At 42.0% G+C, this 14,887-nt stretch overlaps 1 long non-coding RNA gene and 1 pseudogene across 1 annotated transcript; one reads left to right on the top strand and one right to left on the bottom strand.

Annotated features, from left to right (window-relative positions):
- Nucleotides 1-1,273: 1,273 nt before the first annotated feature.
- The window catches only part of LOC147571712 (protein shisa-9 pseudogene), a 51,227-nt pseudogene continuing 37,613 nt past the window's right edge, over nucleotides 1,274-14,887 (bottom strand).
- LOC147571714 (uncharacterized) lies at nucleotides 12,797-14,739 on the top strand. Its single transcript, XR_015247125.1, has 3 exons — nucleotides 12,797-13,789; nucleotides 14,469-14,529; nucleotides 14,636-14,739. It is a non-coding gene; the product is annotated as an uncharacterized LOC147571714 (long non-coding RNA).

Here is a 14,887-nt window from a genome sequence, read left to right as displayed (position 1 = left end):
TTATTTTTGAGTGAGAGAGAGACAGAGCACAATTGAGAGAGGGGCAGAGAGAGAGGGAGACACAGAATCCAAAGCAGGCTCCAGGCTCTGAGCTGTCAGCACAGAGCCCGACGTGGGGCTCAAACTCACAAATCCTGAGATCATGACCTGAGCCAAAGTTGGACACTTGAGTGATTGAGCCACCAAGTCGCCCCACCCCCCACCGTTTCCTTTTTGAGGGCCGGGCAGGGCAGATGTCAATGACATGATACCCATTCCTTCCGCACCACCAAGGAGGAGTTGGGTGTAAGCATCTGACTCTTTCCGGGTCCTCAAAGCCCATGCATTCTGCCCCAGAGCGCCTGACTCCTGCTGGGCCCGCCTTCCTCCCAGGTTATGGAGGCAACCAGGCTTCCATCCACGTTGGGGTCATGGCTGGGCCACCAAGGGCTCAAAATCTGGCTGTCCACATGCTTCCCTGCGGTGGCTGGGAACAGCCATGCTCCAGTAAAGGTCAGCATGAGCAGCTTCTCTAAACAGGATTCTCATCCACTGTGATCAGGGCCTGAGCTAAAACATGACAGGGGAGAGGGGGACACAGGGGATGTGGTGCCATTTCCTGGACAGGGCTGCGCAGAGCAGAAGGCCAAGGCCTGTTAATCTCTGGATTCTGGATGGTAGGTGAGCAGTTTAAAACACCACAGCCTTCTCTTACATCAAAAGAGAAACCTATATCTTCACCCAGCCTTCCTCTGATATGAAGAGATGGCAATTAGGATTTGAAGCCACAATTATCTACCTATGAGTCTGATGGAAATGATTTCATCCATCTTCGTCCATAAAGCACTTTTCATTGAAATTACCCATATAGAGGCAGGAAATTTATACCAGATGTGTAGCTCCCTCTAGATGCACATTCTGACCTTGTCCCATTTGTGTCCTCAAAGACATTATTGACAACTTGAAAAATAAGCTCTCAACATCAAGATGGTGACAATAGAGAATGTGGTATAAATGGAATTTCACATGTTCTCAATTAGAAATAATTTTTAATGGTGAAGGAGAAATTAAAAATATTGTCATTTTTAATTGAAATATAGGAGACTCCCCATGTTGTATTAGTTTCAGGCATATATCATGGTGATTCCGTGTGTATACATTACGCTCTCCAGGTACCTATACAAGGGTAGCTATATTGGGAAAGCATGCAACGCTTTCTTACAGGATTGACGCTATTTTATGGGCTGTACCCTGGATCCCAATGAGTTATTCATTCCATAGCTGGAAGCCTGTATCTCTTTCTCAGAGGTGTCAACTTTTTTATTTAACCCAAGTATTATGGTGCTAAACACCATAACCTGTAGGTCAGCAGGTGTCAATTTGCAGTCTGTATTTCTGCGAATGCTGCTTAAAGCATTACACATGATATCACTACGTCAATAAATTCGGTTTCATTCTTCACTCAGTAAAAAGGAGAAGGAAAAGGTTTCTTTGTGTCCCAAGCAAGCCCTTCGCTAAGACCCTTCTGGATCAGGAGAACAGGCTTCACTGGACCAGCTGCACTCTCAGTACTTCTAGCTGTGAGCAGCCATGGCCTTGAGCATTGCAGGAATTCCCACGGCGGCCGGCAGAGGGCGCGCACGCACCACGCCCAGGGAGGGGCCGGGCCTCTGCGTGGGCAGTGCTGGCCTGAGAAGGCGCCCACTAGGCTTTTCTGATCCAGGGCGCCTCCGGGCTGGGAAGGCTTCCTTGCTTCTGAGGACCCAGTGCCTCTGAGTGTGGGCAAAGAGCCAGAGCTGCGTTTCCAGCAGGTTCCGCCCCCGGGCCTGGGGAAGACCCTGGAGGCTTCGCAGCCCCTTGGCGTCTCCTAGGTGGTGGGGCTGAGTCCCGAGGCGGGGGAGGCAGGGCCTGGGCGGCCTCCCCGGAAGCGCGGGTGGTCGGTTGGCGGCACAGTCCCTCGCTTTTTCTGGGCTGTTCGTGGTTTGTTCCTCATTTCCCCTGCCGGTATTTCCCTGGAGGATCCGTGGATTCATGGGGTCCCGTGACGCCACGTCAGAGAGGCTGGGGTTGGTTTGTTCCAGGTCAGGCTTGTTTTGGGGCAGAAATCCTGACACAAATTCGGAGGAACAGGAGCCGCATTCAGTTGGGAAGTGAAGACGCCAAATGTTGACTCTCAGGACCTTCTAGAAGAAGGAGCTGGGACCCACTCTCCGAGTCCTGCTGGAACCAGAGCCAGAGGTGAAAACACAATGTGACCTCCACATCGCACACGCTTTTATGAACTTTCAGTGGGGATTTTTTCCCAACAATGTTGTAGTCGTTGGAAATAACTGGAAACCTGACAGGTATGTTGTGTCGGGAACCGCCCGTTTCTTGAATGTTCAATATTATTCCTGCAACAGAATTTGTTACAGTTATCCTCTCTTGTCTTCATTGGAAGGAATCTCATCAATAATATCTTAAAAATATCCTCGTTACCTTATCCCCTTTTCAGTTGAGATTTGGCATGTTTTCTGATTTCTCATGAACTCGTGAACATCTGAAATACTTTTAAATTGATTGCAGGTTTTACTAAAAGCAGATTCACGGCGTCCCTCCCAGACTGCTCATGGTCAAAGAACATACCAAGGCCACTTCTCAGTATGGGTAAGACTGTACCAAACAAACATCCTGAATCAATTTTAGAAGAAAAAGCCTGATGGTATTTTTTCTTTATGAAAATTGATGCTTAGATACCCTGTTCGATACATTTCCACTGTTTTTTTTTTCCTTTCTTTCTCATTTTCTCAGTCTGAGATTCACAGACCTGCCTGAGTTTTACATTCACCACACATACTTTCAAGGCTCCTTTCTCTCCCTGTAAGAAAGAAGACAGATCTTCTGATGCGCAGGCAAGTTGCTGTAACTTCAAGAATTGTGGTGTACGTGTCTGTTAACTCCCCCCCCAGTTGAAAATATCACCCCACCTTGAGTACTGCCATAAAAAACGTAATCTGTGTTCACCAGTATGATTTCATTTCGTTTTAGTGGATTTCTTCATTTGATATTGTGTGTATATGCATACATTAGATGTTTTAGTCCTGAGAAAATCCCACATGTAGTTGAAAGAAAAATGTATATCCTATATGGAAAATTAGGAGATTGCACATTAAATTCATAAATGTAGAATTTTTTAATGTTTTTATTTATTTATTTTATTATTTTTTAAATATGCAATTCATTGTCAAATTGGTTTCCAACAACACCTAGTGCTCATCCCAACAGGTGCCCCCCTCGATACCCATCACCCACCCTCCCCTTGCTCCAGCCTCCATCAACCCTCAGTTTGTTCTCAGTTTTTAAGAGTCTCTTATGCTTTGGCTCCCTCCCTCTATAACCTCTTTTTTTTTTTCCTTTTCCTCCCCCATGGGTTTCTGTTAAGTTTCTCAGGATCCATATAAGAGTGAAAACATATGATATCTGTCTTTCGCTGTATGCATTATTTCACTTAGCATAGCACTCTCCAGTTCCATCCATGTTGCTACAAAAGGCCATATTTCATTCTTTCTCATTGCCATGTAGTATTCCATTGTGTATATAAACCACAATTTCTTTATCCATTCATCAGTTGATGGACATTTAGGCTCTTTCCATAATTTGGCTCTTGTTGAAAGTGCTGCTATAAACATTGGGGTACAAGTGCCACTAGGCATCAGCACTCCTGTATCTCTTGGGTAAATTTCTAGCAGTGCTATTGCTGGGTCATAGGGTAGGTCTATTTTTAATTTTTTGAGGAACCTCCACACTGTTTTCCAGAGTGGCTGCACCAGTTTGCATTCCCACCAACAGTACAAGAGTGTTCCTGTTTCTCCACATCCTCGCCAGCATCTATAATCTCCTGATTTGTTCATTTTGGCCACTCTGACTGGCATGAGGTGATATCTGAGTGTGGTTTTGATTTGTATTTCCTTGATGAGGAGCGACGTTGAGCATCTTCTCATGTGCCTGTGGGCCATCTGGATGTCTTCTTTAGAAGTGTCTATTCATGTTTCCTGCCCGTTTCTTCACTGGATTATTTGTTTTTTGGGTGTGGAGCTTGGTGAGCTCTTTATAGATTTTGGATACTAGCCCTTTGTCCAATATGTCATTTGCAAATATCTTTTCCCATTCCGTTGGTTGCCTTTTAGTTTTGTTGGTTGTTTCCTTTGCAGTGCAGAAGCTTTTGATCTTGATGAGGTCCCAATAGTACATTTTTGCTTTTAATTCCCTTGCCTTTGGGCATGTGTCCAGTAAGAAATTGCTACGACTGAGGTCAGAGAGGTCTTTTCCTGCTTTCTCCTCTAGGGTTTGGATGGTTTCCTGTCTCACATTCAGGTCCTTCATCCATTTTGAGTTTATTTTTGTGAATGGTGTGAGAAAGTGGTCTAGTTTCAATCTTCTGCATGTTGCTGTCCAGTTCTCCCAGCACCATTTGTTAAAGAGACTGTCTTTTTTCCACTGGATATTCCTTCCTGCTTTGTCAAAGATTAGTTGTCCATCCGTTTGTGGGTCTACTTCTGGGGTTTCTATTGTATTCCATTGGTCTATGTGTCTGTTTTTGTGCCAATACCATGCTGTCTTGATGATTACAGCTTTGTAGTAGAGGCTAAAGTCTGGGATTGTGATGCCTCCTGCTTTGGTCTTCTGCTTCAAAATTACTTTGGCTATTCGGGGCCTTTTGTGGTTCCATATGAATTTTAGGATTGCTTGTTCTAACTTCGACAAGAATGCTGGTGCAATTTTGATTGGGATTGCATTGAATGTGTAGATAGCTTTGGGTAGTATTGACATTTTAACAATATTTATTCTTCCAACCCATGAGCACTGAATGTTTTCCCATTGCTTTATATCTTCAATTTCCTTCATAAGCTTTCTATAGTTTTCAGCATACAGATCTTGTACATCTTCGGTTAGATTTATTCCTAGGTATTTTATGCTTCTTGGTGCAATTGTGAATGGGATCAGTTTCTTTGTCTTTCTGTTGCTTCATTATTCGTGTATAAGAATGCAACTGATTTCTGTACATTGATTTTGTATCCTGCAACCTTGCTGAATTCATGTATCAGTTCTAGCAGACTTTTGGTGGAGTCTATCGGATTTTCCATGTATAGTATCATGTCATCTGCAACAAGTGAAAGCTTGACTTCATCTTTGCCAATCTTGATGCTTTGATTTCCTTTTGTTGTCTGATTGCTGATGCCAGCACTTCCAACACTATGTTAAACAATAGCGGTGAGAGTGGACATCCCTGTCGTGTTCCTGATCTCAAGGGGAAAGCTCTCAGTTTTTCCCCATTGAGGATGCTATTAGGTGTGGGCTTTTCATAAATGGCTTTTATGATGTTTAAGTATGTTCCTTCTATCCCGACTTGCTCGAGGGTTTTTATTAAGAAAGGATGCTGAATTTTGTCAAATGCTTTTTCTGCATCGATTGACAGGATCATATGGTTCTTATCTTTTCTTTTATTAATGTGACGTATCACATTGATTGATTTGTGAATGTTGAACCAGCCCTGCATCCCAGGAATGAATCCCACTTGATCATCGTGAATAATTCTTTTTATATGCTGTTGAATTCGATTTGCTAGTATCTTATTGAGAATTTTTGTGTCCATATTCATCAGGGATGTTGGCCTGTAGTTCTCTTTTTTTACTTGGTCTCTGTCTGGTTTAGGAATCAAAGCAATACTGGCTTCATAGAATTAGCCTGGAAGTTTTCCTTCCCTTTTCTATTTTTTGGAATAGCTTGAGAAGGATAGGTATTATCTCTGCTTTAAATGTCTGGTAGAATTCCCCTGGGAAGCCATCTGGTCCTGGACTCTTATTTGTTGGGAGATTTTTGATAACTGATTCAGTTTCTTCGCTGGTATGGGTCTGTTCAAGCTTTCTGTTTCCTCCTGTTTGAGTTTTGGAAGTGTGTGGGTGTTTAGGAATTTGTCCATTTCTTCCAGGTTGCCCAGCTTGTTGGCATATAATTTTTCATAGTATTCCCTGATAATTGCTTGTATTTCTGAGGGATTGGTTGTAACAATTCTACTTTCATTCATGATTTCATCTATTTAGGTCATCTCCCTTTTCTTGTTGAGAAGCCTGGCTAGAGGTTTATCAATTTTTGTTCATTTTTTCAAAAAAACAACTCTTGGTTTCATTGATCTGCTCTACAGTTGTTTTAGATTCTATATTGTTTATTTCTGGTCTGATCTTTATTATTTCTCTTCTGCTGCTGGGTTTGGGGTGTCTTTGCTGCTCTGCTTCTATTTCCTTTAGGTGTGCTGTTAGATTTTGTATTTGGGATTTTTCTTGTTTCTTGAGATAGGCCTGGATTGCAATGTATTTTCCTCTCAGGACTGCCTTCGCTGCATCTCAAATCACTTTAAAATCTTAGAGGTTCAACTGTCTGCTTACATTCACCATCTCTTTTTGCATGTTGTCCACTTTTTTCATTATCTGCATTATCACAGGAATGGAAGTGGTTTTAAGTTCCCAGGATGATAATTCCTACATCTCTGCCATAGGAAGTGTAATTCTAATGCTTGCTATTTGTGTTCAAACTGTGTGGTTTTTACTTTACTATGCCTTGTAAGTTGTGTTGAAAGACAAATGTTATGTGCTGGTAAAGGAACTGAGGTAAATAGGACATGAGTGTGAGGTTTTTATATTTATCTGGCTAGGGGTTAGTCTGAATTTACTCCCAGGTGAGACAGGAAGGTGAGAGCCCTGGAGTTGAGTATTTTCCCTCACCTGTATTGTTTACTCTTTGGGAAATCCCCAGTTAGGCTCTTCGTTCCTCTTGAGGGCAGATCTTTTCTGGAAGAACAGAATACTTTGGAATTTATTTCTAAATGCGTATTTGCCCCTCTCCCTGCCACTGGAGAAAACTTGCCTTCACACAGAAACACAAATATTAAGTATTTGGTGTGTTCATATTCCTTTTCACTTCCCCGCCTGTGGGGCTGGGTGACAAGGGACAGGGAAGCTCAGAGGTTCCTAAGTGGCTTTTTGATAGCATGATGATATTCTAATATCCTGGCAAGAGTTTAGGGCTGGCCTCAGCCTCTCATCATCCTTTAAAACTTTAGAATGGGGAAATATGTTAATGGTGTCAAAACCGGGTCATGCCTAGATTTGATTGAGCTAGAATTTATCAGGAGAACTGAGGTCTGCAGAGCTCTTTTTGCTCTTTTTTTAAACATCAACTGTTATTTCTGTTGTTGCTTGTGCTTTAGCTCTAGCCGTGTTTTATTCTTTTTCTCATTTGGTGGCTTTTATTTTGTTTGTAGCAGTCTGGAAAAAATCATGGCACCTGATGTGCCATAACTCTGTATGAATTCAGCAGACAGCCAACTCCATGTAGTATTTCAGAAGAGCTTTCTAGAGAATAAAAGAGGCATATCATAGCTCAAAGATTTTGCCCGCCCTTCCTCTGTCCCTCCCTCCCTCCCTTCCTTCCTGTTTCTTTATTTCAGGAATTCAAAATAATCCTAGTTCTAAACTTCAGTGTGGATACTGGATTTAAAAAAAATAAGTGAGGGAAATGACAATTTAAAGCATTTTTTAAATGTATTATCAATGTTCAAAATTGAATAGGCTGAATGTTCATTTAATATAAACAAATTTTCTGTTAAAAAAAACTATTTACGTTGTGCTCTTTAACAGAAATTGTGAAGTAACATGACTTAAATAGAAATTCTATTTTTTCTTATCTTTTGATCCTGTGAATTAATTACGCAAAATAAAATTACTGTAATTTCACTGGATTACTATTTTGCTATTTATCGGGAACTATAGGTTTTTACTAATAATATGTTTTGACACCAAATTTAATTTTGTTTTTTCCCCTCTTAGATAGAGCCTTGAGAATATCACGGTAAGAATTTAAGCTTTAGTTTTCTTTGCAATATTTTCTCAGTACTGGTGTTTGATGTGGGTTGTGGTTTTTTTTTAATGTTTGAGTGAGAGAGAAAGAGTGCAAGTGGGGGAGGGACAGAGAGGGAGAGACACACACAGAGTCCAAAGTGGGTGCCAGGTCTTACCTGTCACCACAGAGCCCCATGGGAGGGTAGAACCCATGAACAGTGAGATCATGCATGACCTGAGCCAAAGTCAGACACTCAACCAACTGAGCCACCTAGGCGCCCCTTGATGTGCGTTTTGATTCACCTAAGGATAAATATGGGGACTTCTGATGTCTAATTGACTTTTTAACTCTTGAAATTCATCTTTCTCTTCCCTGTTTGGAGCCTAAGTGACAATGTGGAGGGAGTTGCCATCTCTTAAGACATCAGGAGGAGGAACACATCACCAGAGTAGAGGGAATGAAATTAGTGTAATTTTACATAGAAATGATTAGGAAACAAGTGATGATATGAACCTGAGGTTTGGAGTGAGTACTTTGCCATGACCTGGCTCTTCGTGAAATGTGAAGATGAGAAAACTCTCTATCTACAAGCCTATCAAGAAGCCTGAGCTTAGAGACAAAGCCAGATATTGCCAGGCAGGGTGTGTGTCACAAGAGAGGTTTAAACCATGGTTCTGAGTCTGAGGTGGAGGAAGCCGTTCATGCCAGGGGAGAATGAGTGGAGATGAGATTTTTGCAAATGGGGGTAATGTATTCTGCACAGGCTCCATAGACTGTGGTGATCCTGTGGCACTGTCTGTTGAGAGCCAGGGTGGCTGCCTGACACTTAACGAGCCCTCAAAGGCTGGTTGTTCATCCCTTTGAATGCAGTGGCGGTGGTGGGGAGAAGAGTGATCTCAGGGCATGAGAGCTCTCACAGTGGGCCAACAAAAGAGAAGTTTGCACTTTCTGGTCAGATGACAGAATCAGTCCCTGTTGGAGGAGTCTGTTCTAGAGCTTACATGTGTTACCTGTAATTGGGTGCTTCATGTGTGTTGAATAATATTCCTTTAAGGCTGGAGGGTAACATTCTCATGTTGGGATGAAAAAAGTTTGTCTTCTAGGAATTGCCATTAATCCAGATCCTCCAGCCACTAAGTGTAAAGCTGAGATGGTACCCGTATGTCTGATTCCAAAGACCTTGTCCTCCAGGGCCCCTGCCCTAGGGTTCATGAAAGGCAATCTGTGAGCAGCAGGAAGTCATCCAAGGCCTTTGAGTAGTCAGTCAGCCAGCAGCAGTTTGAACTTTCCTTGTGTGGAATTCCAAATAGCACCTGGGAGTGTGAGTGGCTCAAATCGAGACTAAATGATGGTTTTGTTTGTTCCATTATTTGCAGGGACCTATTTATGTACCTTAATAATTGGAGGAGAGAAATGTAAGTTGATAGGATTTGATTTTTGTTTCATCTCTGGTGGTGACATAAGTATTTGAAGTGATTGGATTTTCTAAGAAGGGTGCTTCCAGATGGGAGAGAAATGAGAAGATATTTTATTGTGTTTCTCCATTTTGGACAATATTTTAAATAGGAATCTCATTGAAATAAGGTTTTCTTAGGTTTAACATGCTGCTAAAACTTGATTTCTTCAGGCACAACGGGAAACCTAAAATGTTAGTTACACCCACCTGTCAGATCATGTGTGCTGCTAATACACTGGGATTATTTGATGTCACTGGTTTGGTAACAGCCTTAGAACATGTTTTGTCTCCTTTTAGTTAGTTTACAGTGAATAATTGAGAAGATCACTACTTTTAAGAAAGAAAACAAAGAACATCATTGCTGAAAAAACACCCATTTGGGAACAGAAGGTAGCATTGCCCTTTCAAATATTTTTTTGTGACTTCATTTTGGTTACTGCCACTCTGGTAGAGCATCCTACTGACCTATTTCATGTGTTCTATAAACAATACCAATTCAACACAAGCTTCACAAATGTAAAGAGCTACCTCTTTATTTGTGAAAGGAGTCACACATTAGAAGATAGGTTTATCTAGCACTATGCTTTTTTTTTTTTTTTTTTATTAATTCTGATTCCTTTTTCGTGTTTTATACAACAGTGAGTTAAGGAAATGTCTTCAGGAAACTATGAGAGAAAGTAAGTTTCTCTCTGATGAAGCTCTTAAACTGAAGGTAAGAATCCCTTCTTTGCCTGGATTGCATTCTAAAAACACAAATAAAAGGAATGAATTATTATTACTCATTCAACATGTTTTGTTGAAGGAGAACATCAAAATAATGGAGCACTTTAAATAAATTAAAAAAATAGTGTTTATTAATTTTTTGAGAGACAGGGAGAGACAGAGCACAAGCAGGAGCAGGGGAGGAGTAGAGAGAGAGGGAGACACAGAATCCAAAACAGGCTCCAGGCTCTGAACTGTCAGCACAGAGTCTGACACAGGGCTCAAACTCACAAACCACGAGATGACGACCTGAGCTGAAGTGGGATGCTTAACTGACTGAGCCGCCCAGGCACCCACTTCAATGAAATTTTAAATGACACCCTTCAAAGTGCACTTGTTGCCTTGCAAACTCAGAGAGAGAGGAATGTGAAGAATCAGGAAGTGATAAGAGTTGGCTGCTGAGTTTTACTGTAATTTGGCTTTGGAGGCTTTTATTCATTGGGTGAAGTGAGCACAGCACATTTGCTTGCCATTTACCACAGTAGAGAGTGGGCCTCTGGGAGCCAAATCTCCTTCTGAACAATGAGCTAGAATTTCACTAGGACCACCAAGATGAGTTTTGCTATTTCAAGGACTAGGAGTTATCTTTTATTTTCACAATTAGGTAATTTATCACATCATTCAACTCTGCCCTCCAAGATATGTAGAAAATTCCCAAATATAGTTGAGAGACAAAGGGTGATAGCCACAGTGTATAATCCTTTCCTTTAAAAAAAATATTTTTAAATTATTCTTTATGAATTTTTTGTTTAAATTTTAGTGAGAGAGGGCATGCGAGAGGGGCAGTGGGAAAGAGAGAGAATCTTAAGCAGGATCCACGCTCAGTGTGGAGCCCAACACAGGTCTGGATCGCACGATCCTAGAATCATGACCTGACCCCAAATCAAGAGTCTGATGCTCAACTGAGCGAGCCACCCAGGTGCTCCATAGTCTCTTTCTCTCTTAATGCTGAACAGTGAATTTTCAACGTGAATGGGGAAGAAGTGTGTGTTTGTGTGTGTGTATGCACACACACACGTACAGATGTATATAAATATATATATATATTCCAACAAGAAAACCATTTATAAGCTATCTGACATGAACTATTTCCCACCATCTTTATCTTCTCCTAGTTACATTTATGCCTCAAGGTCTTTGTTTATTGCAATGCACAACCCTGTTGTGTTAGGTGCACTCAAATTTTTGTGCAATCATTACTTATGGAAAGTGTTTTTCTCTTATCTGTCTTACTTAAAAACGCAAGATGAAAATGGTGCATTCGAGCATGTAGAGTTGAGAGTCTTGAGGTCCAATAACTGTCAACTGGAAAGTATGCTGTCTGTTGCGGAGAAATCCCCATATTGGTGACAATGACTTTGCATTGGAAAGGGAAAGAGTGCCTTCCTGCCTTCACGGTTCTTGCCCTTTTCCTATCTCACCCAAAACAAGTCTCAGGTCATGTGCACACTTAGAAAGCAAATCCATGTTTGTACAGAAAATGAAAAGGCCCTGGAAGACAAGTGTAATGCATTGAGGTCTGTGAAAGCAACCAAAGAAGCAAAAGTCAAACAGCTGAAGGACAAAGCAGGCATCCTTGAAGAATTCTATGAAGAAAGAAAAGTGGCTATAGAAGACTAAAATGTTCATGTGAGAACTATCACAAGTACTGTTGTATGAATGAATGTGACGGCCAGTAGAGATAATTAAAATTCTTTGCGAATTTTTTGCCAAATGCACTCAGAATTGTGCCTGTCCTTCTTACCTTGCTTTCTGTCACCCGCATTTTCCTTTCTGTCCTAAGTGCTTGTCACACATTGTGTCATGTATTTGGGGTGGAAGAGGGAAGGTATCAGCATTAATAACATTGATGTCTGGATCTGCTTGGGATCCATTTCCATTGGCGCATGGGTTTCAGTCCCATCACGTTGTCTTGTCATCCAGGAATTAGGTCATTTTTGTTCAGGACCCCACATGGGTCAAGAATGTGTAGGGAAAAAATCAATGATCTTGCTGCAGAAACCACAGAAATTTATTTCTGGAAAGTGGGTAGGGGCGCCAGTAGTACTGGATCCCTGCATCAGTTCTGCTAGTGAGATTGTTCACAGCAGGCCAATGCCTAAGGAAGCTGAGTTATTTCCTGTCCCCTGATTTTTGAAGTGTAACTCCTCTGAGTCTTGACCAAAGCCCGCAGCTTCACTAGGGCTCATCTTTGCTGGCTGCCTCTGAACGAAACACGTTTCCTTCTAAGTCTGTGCCCATAAAGTTGTTCACCTATTTTGCAGTTCAGCTGTCTGTCCCCAAGTTCATTCATGAGTCCTGGGGAGATTGGTTCCCACTGCCAGGCTGGCTTTGTCCTGGGCTCCCTTCTTCTCCATCTTGGTCACATGTGTCTTCATGGGGTCATTAGAAATTTGGTGCATTCGCTCACATGTTTCCTCCTTTGTACAGTATTTCCTTTTGTTCTCACGAGGAGATCAGGGCCTTTAGAGTCCCTCATTCACATTGAAAAGGAAATACTTCCTTCTCTTCCCTGGAGACTCAGCTTCTGTTAGTCCTTCCCACACCTGGGGTGCAGCCTGCTCTGTCTCACTGGCATCTTGTTTTTATCATTTCTAAGCTCTTTTGGGAAGCACGTACAGCACCCTGGCCACCTTTCTATTTTCAATCCCTTACAACAGAACCACTACATTCCAGCCACTCCAGAAAGTATTTGTTGAAGGACTGCCTGAGATGCCAGAAGGAAATGCATGTGCCTTTCTCTGTCTAGAGGTTTGGTGTCAGTTTCTAGGAGTCTTTCAATTTTGCATGTGACTCTTGAATACGTCCAGTACCAAGTTGAAACCCTTTAAAGCAACACCATGAACAAAATAGTCTGAGGGCAACACAGCAAACCAGCCTTTCTAAGCATTTCCCTTTGCTGCCTTCACTGTCAATGAACTGAGTCTTGTTCAAGTACATTGGCTCCATGAAGTTGATAGTTTTCCATCTGAAATCTGTTTCCTGGAGATAAACCCAGACTGTGTGACAGTTCATATCAGGTTCTACCTCAGGTGATGTTGCTGCTCTAAGAGTGGCCTTTTCCTCCACCAGGATATGTGAAGGTGGACGCAGGGGTTGTACTCCTGGCTCTAGCGATGTCTGGGAGGGAGCTGCAATGCTGGGGAAGCCATATCCTGGAAGGTCGTGTTTCAGGGTGATTGTCTTTGTCAGGGTACAACTTCTGGATTGAGAATCAGGGCTCCCCACGGAGGGGTGAGACTAGTGATGATCCCTTGCTTCATCCTAATGGGTATGGGTGGTCAGACACGGCTTTTGACACTGAACTGAAATGAGCCTTCACCATCTCAAACCAAAGTCCAGCTCTGGGAAGGCACAAAGTGCAATGTTATTTGATGACTTTATGATGAAGGAGAGGAAACAGGTCTGAGAGCAGAGACATGGCAGCAGACAGAGGTTGAATTTTCTTTAACTTAAATGGGGTGTTCAGTTCATTTCTCTGTGTTGTCAGTCTGTGCATTTACGGGAGAGGTGGGGGAAAGGTATTTGTATCTAGGCCTTCAAGAGTGCTGGGAGGTAAAAGGCAGAATTTGTGGACCTTGGCTCCTGGACCGTGTATATGTCTTTCCCATCTTAGGAAGCTGAAAATGACACAGTGTGAACTGGCGGCAAAGAAGAATCAGCTGGCAGCTGCAGGGGAAATGTGAAAATAGCTATGAAAGAAATAAACAAGTACAAGTGAGTTCAGCTACTAATTACCAACAGCTCATGAAACCTCTCTTCATTTCTTTTGTTTTTAATCTTATTACAAGGTTAAAAGTCTATGTTTAGACTCAACATAGTAATATAAACAAAAGTTCAGAGGACATATGCATAGAGTATTAACAGATAAAAAAGGTAAGATTTAGAAAGAACAAAACAATTAACTTCATCAACATTTCCAGATTTCAAGCAATGGCCAGACTGTGTGGAAACTTCATCCATGCCAACGTTCCTGGGGGGTGGTGTCAAGTATCATAATCTGTAGGAAAGCAGTGTGTCTTAGAATGAATCATACCATCAACATGGTAGTGCCATTTCATGGCCCTGGTCTTTGCAACCCTAGGAAACATGGTGAAGATCTAAGTGAAAGGACGAAAGAGCTTTATGATGAAAGACACTTGTCACATGATGAATTAGGGCACAATTGAAAGTGGGAAGGAATTATGTGAACTCTGAACCCTACGGTCATGGAATGAGTCAGGAAAGGATGGAACAATAGTTTTGATCCTATTGTACATTTATAATCATGTGAAAAGTGTTTCATGTGTAAAACTGTATTAGGGGACACTTAGGAGGAGGATGAGAACATGGGCAGATTATTGAAAATCATACCCAATATTGGGCCTTATCTGACAAAAGGAACTATAACTCACAGGCAACAAAATGGACAAAGACAAGAGCAGCTGCAGCAGGCAGAACTCACCTTCAGACACCAGGTAACGTGAGTTCTACCTGACATATGGAACCCTTAGTACCTCATGTGGGTGAATGTAGTGGCCCTTGGAATTCCTAAATATGAACTTTTCATTGTTGCTTTTTCAGATCGCAGATCATGAGAAGAATGCTCAGGACAACTGGGTAAGTGTTTCCTTTTTTCCTCCTCTCCCTCTTTGGTGCACAGTGTGGCACGACTGAAGGTGGATGTGTTTTTCTCCCCCAGATCAAGCCTCAGTCCTTATCATCACTCATCACCTTCCCGTCTTTGTTGGTAAATGAGTTGTCTGGAATCCTTCCAGCTATACCTTAGGTAAAAATAACCTGAACATTGTGTCCTTCGATTGTGTTCATATGAGC

Source organism: Puma concolor, unplaced genomic scaffold, assembly GCF_028749965.1.
Source record: "Puma concolor isolate L17-30 unplaced genomic scaffold, mPumCon1.1.hap2 unalloc_scaffold_11, whole genome shotgun sequence".
NCBI lineage: Eukaryota > Metazoa > Chordata > Mammalia > Carnivora > Felidae > Puma > Puma concolor.
The sequence above is the reverse complement of the archived record's forward strand: the minus strand, read 5'-3'. Positions and strand labels throughout refer to the sequence as shown.